Genomic DNA, 8,385 nt, shown 5'->3' on the forward strand with positions numbered 1-8,385 from the left:
GTCTGATGAACCTTCAAAATAAATGTGTGCTTTTTTAAATTTAAGTATATTATTTCACTGTTCTACATTTGTATGGCAGATGAAAAAATATCAGCCAGAAGTTTAAATTGGCGGCAACCCAATTAAATAATCAGGATATTTCTTGAATGAAGCCTAATTTAAAAATAACACTGCGATATCGCCCAAATTTTTAGTTAAATTATTTAACATGTTTTTATGTTTAGCAATTTTGAAACATATGAAAGGTTTGTTTGTTAATGATTACCAAAAAATGGTTTTACAGTTGTTTTTTTTGTTTTGTTTTTTGTTATAATTTGTTTGTTTTTTTTTTTCCTATTAAATCTATCTATAATTGGAAAGACTAAGGCCTCTAAAAAGATTATTCTAATACATACTACTTCATTAGTCCCTTACATTTTATTTGACTTGTTTTAATTCAAATGATTTTTCAATTTATAAACCTGATGCTCAAATGTGCATACGGCCAACACATTTTACTAATGTTATTAACCTTCAGTTGGGCGAAGCGTGCGCCCACGGTTTTATATGACGTTTCCCAGTGTAATGGTTATTAAAAGGGAAAGTGCAGCCGTTTTAACCTTACCTAACCTCAAAGGTAGTATATGTAAAGGTAGGTAAGTGTAAAAAATTGAATTTTTTTACAAAAAACTATTTTAATTACTTGTAAAAAACACTATTTTAATAAGGTTTACATTAATATTTTTGAGCATTTATCTATATGTTCTTAGAAATTTTTTTTTTTATTTAGCGTTATGGAAAAATTTTGAAAAACAAGGAATATAATGCAAAGCGGATACCACAATGATAGAACATTCATAAGACGGTTATGTCCTTTTCTGCCCCTTTTTAGGTTTGTGTGCCATTACAATACGTAGCAGGGTCATTTGATAGCTTTCCTCTTGCGGGCTTCGTGAACTCTCAGGATAGGTGGGCGGGGGCTGGTAAATGGCGACCGGACAGAGTCGTGAAGCCGGGTCCTTGGGCTGCCTGCCCACCGGGCCGCAGGAGACTGGAACAGTGAGGCATTTTTTGCGGTCGTTGTTCAGGCGCTATGTGGGCTTCTAACAACTGTCGAATTAGATTCATGCGGTAGTCCATGACATGGCACATTTTTGCATTTAGCATTCAAAGTGCCACATGCTCCTGTATTTTTCTCATATAGCCATGAAAACAGATCTGGACTGGAATACCAGTTATCCATATAAACTGTGTGGTTCTTATTCAAATATGGCCTTAGAATTATTTTGATGACTTTTGATGAAATGCCATCGTTACAACTGTCTTCGTCAATATTTGTACCCTTACCGGTTTATAAAACTATAAAGTCTAAGACTACTCCGGTTTCACAGTCACACAGGACGAATGTTTTGACACCAAATCGTTTCCTTTTGTTGGGAATATATTGGCGAAAAGGTAGCCTTCCCCTTCCAAGCATGAGGCTCTCGTCAACAACTAAATTCTGGTATGGCTGAATTAGTGATCTATATTTTCTCCTCAATGTTTCTATTACTGTCCTAATTTTGTATAGCATATCCCCAGAATTAGAATTTATGTTGTCATCAAAGTGGATCAAGCGCCTCAAAAGTAGGTATCTGGTCTTGAGAGAAAATCTTAGAAAAAATAGGAGTTTCTATCAGTGGATCACTCGACTAATACTGTTTTATTGTAATTTTTTTTTTTGCAATGTGACATCAGAAGGCTGGTTGCTAAAAAGCAATAAATTTAATCGGATTTGTTTCCACCCATTTGTGAAAGTTTGGAAAACTCAGTGAGGACACCTTTAGTGCTTTCAAAATAGTATTTGTTTGTCTCGGCTGAAATGTGGGAAACAACATCATAGTCAAATATTTTATAAAATGTGTCAATTTCCTTCCACTCATTGGCTCCTAATTCATCAGTAACAATGAATCCTGAACTTGAACTTTCAAAATTAGCTATCCTAGGTTCAAAATTGACATTGTGTGTCCATTTGCAAGTAGAGCATACCTCATCTGTGTGTAAATCATTACTAGGGTGTACATTTTCATTTGTTTGTCCATGTAGGTCAGGTAAAGGTTGTACTGACTAGGCTACTCACGTTGAAAGATTCCTCAGTAGTTTCCCTTGCAGTTTTCCTCGCAATCTGGCAAAATCTTCATCCATACTCTCCTCAAAAATGTCCTCAACATTAAAAAAAATCTCCATCGGAATCCAATACAAGTCCATCGTTATCAATGTTATAGCTGCCATCAGATTCTATATCCAATTCTCTGCGGAATGGCATCGCTATTGTCACAGATGCGATTTTCCCATTCCATCGCAACGTGTTCACTCACACTAAATAACACTGTACTATAATTTCAAACTGAAATAGTAATTACAATAGAAAAGTAGCACAGCAGTAACATAACCACATCAGTCAGGAGCAGAATAGCGGCAGAATAAAAAACGCGAAAAATCTGTCACAAGTGTCGCAACTAGTTCCCTTGATTACCACCAGATCGTAGCATGTTACGGATACTTTCAACCATGGTATGTAAAACTAAACGGCGGTATTGCGCATCCTTGTGTCAGCTGATACAGTCAAGCCAAACAGCTGAGCCTTCCAGCTTGTGATTTGGGTGTAGCAGATGATCAGCTCCAACACACCATTGACGTCACGGGGCGGGACTTACGACATTACCATTTAGTTGTATATACCGTGATTTCATCATTCAGATTATGTTTAAATGTTTAAACTAATGGATTTTAATGTAATCTCTAGACATGTCATATGACGATGGTCCTCATATGGGAACACACGTCATATGACGAAGGTCCTCATTTGGGGACTTTTTTCATGTCAAATGCGCACTCGCCAACAGGTTAACCATGAACTAGTTTGATCTGCCCGAAGCAAATACAGTAGACCCCCAATTCTCGGGCCTAAAATGTTTTATGGATGATGGAAAGCTACTGTTCGTATATTAGATACATCAATAACAATCAGTTCATGCTTACTTACCAAATCAAATACATCACAATATAACAAATCAGCAACATTATTACTCACACAGTAGCTTTACTCGTTACATCCTAATTATATATGTTACTGTCGCACCGGCACCCAGCCAGATAATTTGTGAGGTCGAAGATGTAGAGCCAGATAACCAAAGGTCTAATGTAAAATCGGCTTCGGTTTACATGGCTCTCATGTTTATTTATTCTCTAATTAAATACTGGCCACATAAGTCAAACCTTGGGCTAAAACTTAGGAAGTTAACAGAAAGTTCATCAGGTGTCACGTGGTTAAGGACTTATGAACAGTGTACTTATTAATAGGAATGGTAATTACACTGCTCATTACCTATTCAGACTCCCCAATTTCATTTCATAATATGTGCCAGCTCCACCTCTAAATCTTTTAACGAATCCTTTGTCAAGAGGTATAATAATTGAAAAACAGGTCATAAATACTGGATCCCCTCTAAGTGTATTTATTTATATTTGTATTTTATACTACTTATTTTTCCCTTCAAACTGATTTATTTGTATTAATAAAACCATCATAGACTGATGATATTTTCTCCACAGCGGATACAGGAGATCATGTGGTGGTGATAAACAGTCGTCATGTCGCGTTGCCAGGAGATGAGTGGCGCAGGAGGATCTTACTTCCACCATACAGGCTATCCAGGAGGTGCGACTTGGACCATGGCCTGGGAACTGCACGAGAAGGATCCATACTATGGTAACAACATTATATCATAACCTAATGTATATATCGTCACAGGTCTGTAGGCTAAATTTTGTTTTATAAAAATTCGTGATACCTTGGCGAAGGTCTAGTTTACAAAATACTGTTTATTTCATTATTTTATATTTTTTAAACAACTATGAGTGACCTAATAAATAAGTCAGGAGAGCTTACACAAATATTATTAGTTTTTAATATATTTTTTATTTATTATTTATTATTATATTTACTTCATCAAGCATTGACTGACAATATATTGTTTTTTATCTACTTCTATTTGTTCAAAAAACACTTCTTGGGACTTTTTTCTAACAAATATTTTTACATATAAAGCTATACAAAAAATAATATATATTTTTTCTTTTTTTAACACTTTTAACCGTATCACCGGTCTGTGAGACCGGAGGGGAATTTTATGTTTCTGAAATTAGCACTACAGAGTATTCCGGGTTGCCCCCTCCCGACGCTCAGTAGCTGTTAACCGGTCCTCGTCCTGAGCCGGTTTTGATTGGTTTTAGTTTGTCTAGTGGCGTTTGACCTTGAATCAGTCCAGTTATTTTGTGAGCGCTACGGTCCTACTGTACCGACGATACGGTTACTGTAACTATTTTACCGGTCTGTCATACCGGGTGATACGGTTAAAGTGTGAATAGTTATTACGTGTTTGTATACATTAGTTTTTTATGTTTTTTTATTATAACTTGTTATATTCATGAGTGACTCAGAAATACTTTTAAGAGTGAACGATGAAAGATTTTAACGGGCGACTTTTACAACTCCTACTTAACCTTGAAGGGGATGATAGTTACGATGAACCTGTTGACGATTTGGATGAAGATCCAAACTATGTAGTGTCTGATAACGAGCTAAATCAAAGTGAAAGTGATGAATAGTTTTGCTGTTGATGAACCCCAACTGGAAGAAGAAGATGACATCCACTATAGTGTCGAAAATTAATTGGTTCAGGATTCTGAAGATCACCTTTTTAGGGGGAAAAGATGGTACCATATGGTGCAGAAAGGTGCCACGCAAGCAGCGCAGAACACGTCAACATAACATTTTGAGGGGACCATTACCCGGGCCTACTGCAAGAGCAAGAGCCTTAGGTAACAAATCCACTCATTACAAGATTTGAATTCATAAAACGTCTGACCTTAAAACTTATAAAGCCTCACATGAGAAGACGCCTAGAAATTCAAAATTGGCCAAGAGACATTAGACGCGTCATCACGGAATACGTTGGAGAAGAAAACAGAAGCTGCAAATTCCTAATGAATGTGTTCCTAATGACAAACTGGAAAAAACGGAAGACATGTTCCAAGTGCCCCAGCTGCTAAGGAAAGAAAAACCAATTACAAATGTATCGAATGGCTGACAACCCACATCTGTTGGATGGAGTGCAGCAGAAAGTTGTGCATTTCATGTGTTCAGAATATCTAAAATCTTGTGGTGGATACTGGTTTTGTATGTACTTATGCCTTTTTAAGTTTTTAATTGCTCTGGTAAAAATGTATGTTGTATTTCCGATACTTGTAAATACAGCTTTATACATATACCAGTATTGTAGAATATTATTTTTCCATCCTAAATTCCCCAAATTATTTAATTAATATAATTATTTGCAATTATAAAAATTTAAAAAATATTAATTGTAGTTTTGTCATCAACAGGGAAGAATTGAAAATATAATTTGTGTTTAAATCTAAACTGAAAAAACAAGAATAGCGCAAAAAACAGCCCAAAAACCTTCCTCAGGTCTGTGAGACCGGATTGATACTGTTAGTGATTGTAATATCATGATACGGTAGAAGTGTTAAACTTTTATGCTCTACTACAACATAGAGGTCTCAAAATATAGTTAGTATACAGAAAATGCAAGAATTTGAAATTATTTGCTTGAAAGCAATTATTTTTATATTGTAACAAATATCACATATTGAAGTAAATGTTCCTCTTCTTCTGATCATGTCAACATTCGATTCAGCATACCATTTTACAGGCTGAAAAGTCCGTCTAAATTTTTAAATTGAACTCCCACAATCTGTAAAGCAGTTCATGCAAACCCTGGTCTTGTCAGTGTTTATTCACTGTTGTCCATTTTATGGAAACATCATCTCAAGGGAGGATACCCAAGGAATACAGGCGCTTTGACTGTGTGGGTGTCACCATATAAAAATGTTTGTGATGGAATCTATTTACAACATTATGACGTGCTGTATGATTCACAACACCTGGGGAACCTACAATATTTGTGTGAAAAGCTTGTGTTCCAGGTTAAGGTCCCTCTAAAAAGCACCTGCCATGATAATCAGCTTCACTTCTACAAAGTAAGGCTGGATAAGTAGGTTGGAGGAATTTTTCGTACCATGGACAAAGATGCATAAAGATCCCTTCGAATTCCTCAGAGATGTCCCTGTTCATACTTTTAAGAACAAACTGAAACATCTTTTTACTAGGCAGTCATGAGATCTTTCTTAAAAGTCATCAGTTAATTTCAGTTTGCACCTTATAATTTTGTATTTGTTTTTATTCTTGAATTATTCTGCAAATCAGTTGTAATGAGCTTAGAATTACTTATAATAAGAGGGACTTTTATTTGTACAGGGATGTAAAATACCCAGTTATTTGTGAATTGAGGTTAAATACCCAATATTCATAAATACCCAGGTATTTTAGAATTTTGATTAAAAATACGATCTCAGAGTAGGTTTAAAAATCTTAAGTGTAAGCAAACATAAAATTTAGAGATGTTTTAAACAGTGAAAAGAATAGTATAATTTTTCAACATAAATTATAATTGGTAATTACTATTTTGATTACAAAATAAAATTAGTACCAAAATACGTCTGACCTGAAAAATTCAAAAAGTTCTTTAGAAGTGAACATTTTGCAAACATTGAGATATAATTTGGATAAATCCAGATATTCGTGGCATAGGAATAGAGCCGGTGGAATTTAGAGCCAGCCGTAGTTGAAACAACCTTGATTTTTACTCCGTAAGAACAATGTTAACTTCAAACACATTTTACTTTTTCTCATAGAATGTATACTTTTTCAACATTTGAACTATAAAATACAAAAAAGTTTGAGATTTGTATGAATAGCCCATTATAATATATATATTTATATTTATATATATATATTTATATATATATATATATATATATATATATATATTTGTTTATGAAAGAAACATTCAGATGTGTTTTGATCATATTAAAAAAAAGACGTTTCTTACTTATTCTAAGACTAAGACTAACATCATAGAAGTGTTTGAAGTTTAAGATTACTCCTATAGGACTAAAATTCATGACAACTATTGGTATATCAGGGTCTTTAAAAGGATTCCACCCCCAAAAATAAAACAATAACAAACCTAAGTTTCCTACCGTTTCAGATCGTATTTATGAACATAGAGACGTAGATAAAAATTGAAACTACTCTGCAAATATTGAAGAATATTTGTATAACAATATCTGAATACATAAAACAATTTAAAACATAAATAATGAGAAATAAATCTACCTGAAAATAATTTCTATGATGCAAGGTCCAGAAATTGAATCAGGTATATGTCCGTGTTTTCTTTATTTATAGTTTCATTTTAGGTATTAAATGATTAGGAGTAATTCTAGTGAATCAACTGAAAAAAATGGAAAAGTTCATCAGACAGATAAACATTCTTGCTAACATAATTTTGATATATTACAAATCTTAGGTGTAGAAATTTAAATTTAGCATCACTATAACTTGCAGTTCCCAAAGGATGTTCTATAACCACCAATCCTTGGTGATCAGTAAATAAAATATGATTGCTTATGTAAAGAAGAGGTTGTCTTCCTATCTTCATTAAGCGAATACTATAGAGTGATTATTGGCAGAGTAGTCAGCCAGCACCTCCTTGGACCTGATCGAAATTGTCTGTTAACCTGGAGCCTGTGTAAAGTGTGCGCAGACTAAACACAAATTGGCGTATGTCAACACGAACTATGTTGTGATTAAAAATTAAACTGTTATACAGGTGATGAAGAAAGCAGTCTACAGGGCCCTGGATAAAAACTTGATGCGGAGAAATCTGATGATGAGGCTTCACATTTTCCCAGAGGAAGATATACCTGAGGAAGTGAAAGCCAATATTTCTCATCAGATACCGGTGTTGAGGCCAGTTCCAAGATCATTACTTACATACACCGATGAAGAAATTGCCAACTTCCCAAAAGTTGTCGATTACCCAGAAGGCTATGTTGTTAAATAACAATATACTCGTTATTGTTAGTTTGTATATAAAATAAATTATTTAAAAAACCAGTATTGCATTTATTAAACCCTATAAGCGATATGACTCGCAATTGCACCACATTAGAGCATTGCTACAAACGAAGTTGTAAGTGAGCTATCGGCACATACACAAGGCATCAAGACAGGATGACATTTTGATTTAAGGCACTAGTTTTGGACGTGGAAGTTGGCCTTAGAATCGCACCTAATATTGGGGACAAAGTTTTGTGTACATTTATGTCAGGATCACTGGTTGGTGGTAAAGCTGGTGGGGAGGGACCATCTTAAATAAACGGTGGTTGGTTTTAGTGGAAGTTGACGGGCTGAGTATATTCTTGTATAAGTGTACTAGACCAAAACACCTTTTTGGT

At 34.7% G+C, this 8,385-nt stretch overlaps 1 pseudogene; it reads left to right on the top strand.

Annotated features, from left to right (window-relative positions):
• Nucleotides 1-3,573: 3,573 nt before the first annotated feature.
• On the top strand, nucleotides 3,574-8,044 carry LOC124374229 (annotated as a pseudogene).
• The last annotated feature ends 341 nt before the right edge of the window (nucleotides 8,045-8,385 follow it).

The sequence above is a fragment of the Homalodisca vitripennis genome, unplaced genomic scaffold (genome assembly GCF_021130785.1).
Source record: "Homalodisca vitripennis isolate AUS2020 unplaced genomic scaffold, UT_GWSS_2.1 ScUCBcl_7589;HRSCAF=15344, whole genome shotgun sequence".
Classification (NCBI taxonomy): Eukaryota; Metazoa; Arthropoda; class Insecta; order Hemiptera; family Cicadellidae; genus Homalodisca; species Homalodisca vitripennis.